This window comes from Apteryx rowi, unplaced genomic scaffold, assembly GCF_003343035.1.
Source record: "Apteryx rowi isolate R43461 unplaced genomic scaffold, aptRow1 scaffold_98, whole genome shotgun sequence".
In the NCBI taxonomy this organism is placed as follows: Eukaryota; Metazoa; Chordata; class Aves; order Apterygiformes; family Apterygidae; genus Apteryx; species Apteryx rowi.
The window spans coordinates 1,928,841-1,931,538 of record NW_020451293.1 but is presented as its reverse complement, the minus strand read 5'-3'; positions in this window follow the sequence as shown (position 1 = coordinate 1,931,538).

Genomic DNA, 2,698 nt, shown 5'->3' with positions numbered 1-2,698 from the left:
CGCCGCCGCCACCGCTGCCCCCGGCCCCCGCGCTCGGCCCCGCACACACCGCGGCGGCCGCGATTGCTATGGCGGGCACACACTTTGCGCGTCACCACGCTGAGCGCCGCGTCACGGCGCGCGGGGAGGCGGCGGGGGGGGAGGGGAGGCGGCGCAGGCCTCGCGCTCGGCCTCCCGGGAAACGGAGTTCGCGCCGGGTGAAGCCGGCCGCGGCCGCCGCGCATGCGCACGACGGCTGCGGCGCCCCGGAGGAGCCTGGGAGTTGTAGTTCAAAGGGGGTGGGGCGGTGCGCGAGCAGGGGCGCTGTGAGGCGCTGCCATGGCCCCGTCCGCCCCCCCCTCCCCCCCCCGAGGCGGCGAGCCCCCGAGCACCGCGGCTCTGGAGGCCGCGGGCTAAGGGCCGCTTTCCTGGGAGGCCCACGAGCCGGTTTGCTCTGCCTTTCCCAGGCTGGCGCTGAGGAGCTCCCACTGCCTCGGCTGCTGCCGCCCTGATACCGGCGTATCTGCCAGCGCCAGAGCGGAGCGGCGAAGGCGAGGCGGGGGTCCCGGGCCTTGCCCCAGATAGCCAGGCCTCTCCGCGCAGATAGCAGGGCGGCACGCTGCCGTCCGGCCTCCCCAGCCCCAAACCTGCCTTCAGTGAGCAAGCGGGCACCGTCGACGGCGCTGCCCAGGCCCCGCTGTGTTTTGGAGGGGCTCTCGGGCACTTCCGCCTGGGAGGAGGGCGATGGAAGCAGCAGGCCCGACTGGTCTTCGCTCCGGGAACGTGATGCTAATGGGCACAGCCCTGATTCTGGATCAATTATGACTTTTTCTTCCTTTTTCATGTCAAGGCTGAATGACATTCAGTTGTGATTTGGTCACCTGCTTTAAGGTTACTTTCAGGTCGGCAATGGCTTGCTTTTGTAATAGGAGAACTTGAAGAGGAGCAGTATAGACAGGGCTTACGTGACAGGCATGCCTGCCTTAGCTTTTTCTCCCAGAGCCAGTGAATTTAGGGGACCTGCAATACTCCTCCGTTCTGATCACACACTCACCGCTTGGGCGAGTTTAACACAGTCACGTGTATCAGAGGGAAGAAGCGCAATGCAGCACAGGGGTATCAGCTTTGTGACTAGATGAGCGCACATCAAGAGCCACAATGGCTGTCCTATGGGCCTCAGTGCTCAGAGGGGTCCCCACAGCACTTCACAAGCTGGAGAAGACAGCTGTCATGTGTCCTGCTGCTCCACTGCAGGATTTGGCCTTACCAATGCAGCCCCAGGAGAGCTAGGGAGGCCAGTGATAATACCAGCACAGCCTCCCACACCTGGGATTTCAGTTACCCCCTAGCTCCAGTGCCAGTACAACCCCTCTGCCAGTCACCCTGCAGAGCTCAGGCACAGGGTGGTCACTCAGACTGTTCCTCAGCCACAATTAACAAAGAACCTGTCAAGTACTGCTCTGGGCTAGGTCCTGAAGCAGGAGATAAAAACACCACCACTCCTGCTAACAGCCGTGGTTGAGCTGCTTTACCTCTTTCTTATCTGCAAGATAGGAACATCATCCTACTTCTTCCCAGTTAAATGGGAACAATTTTTGCTAATGGCAGCTGAGCCCCCAATAGATGCCGAAATACCCACTTCAGTTTCTGTTCTGGGCCATGTCTAAAAGAGAACAGGAAGCAGAGACTGTACTAAAGCACCTCTCGGAGCCTGTTTGGGCCTCTAGGGCAAGCTTCTGTTCTAACATCCCAGTCCTTTCTCCAAGCTTTGGAGAGTTCATCCTCTTCCTAGTCTTCCCAGTCATCCATCAGGAGAAGCTACACACGTGCATTCCATGTGAAAGTGGCTGTGTGCAGAGAAACACCTCAGTGTTGCATGCCCCCTTGCCTGTTTGCTTTCTGCATGCCAAGCTTTCTTTTCTTCTGGGACCTTTTTCCTTGTGGGAGTAGCCCTGCCCTTTGAAGAGCGCTGTGTACTTTTACAATGGTAATAAGTAGTTGTTTTGCACTTTCCCTTACCCCTGGCTTATTAAGTTACCCGTGGAGAAGATCTATGCGCTCTCAGCAAGATTACCATCTCTGCGGAGGAGGAGGACCTAGAAAGCTATACTTCTCTCCCATGCCCCCATTGCTGTTTGGAGGATCAAAGGTATCGGACATGCCTGCGGCATTTTTACCCAGGGAAGAGCAGCCATACCCACAGCTGCCTCTCTCCCCCCTCTGCAAGGCACCTGGCAGCCTCTGGACTGGTCACAGAGCTTTCTTAGAGGAGACTGCAGAAATTAGCACTCCCATCTCTTTGTCACCTAAGCTCAAAAGGCTACAGGTTAAGGTTTTCAGCTCCTGTGACATCTATGTTGCACTAGACATAGAGTCACTTCTAAGAGAAAGTTGGGATCAGTCCCCGGTCTTACCTGAGCAGATAAGGAGATGGTGTCTTGTGGCCAGCTGCTTCATTACAAGAGCTCGGTATGTTGGATGAATGGGTCAGCTAGCAGCCACCCTCTTGGCAGCTCCGCCACTGCCTCCTACAGAAGCTACAGTTTTGCAGGCAAGGCTGCTGTGCTCAGGCTTCCAGCTCCTGAGTTTCCAACTCTCAGAAGACCTTTGGCTAGGACTCACTGCAGCACCCCTGTTCTTCCCACAGGATGCAAGAGACCTACCAGCTAGCTTCTGACCAAACACAGGGCTGAGCTACCATGAGTGTTCCTTGCATTTG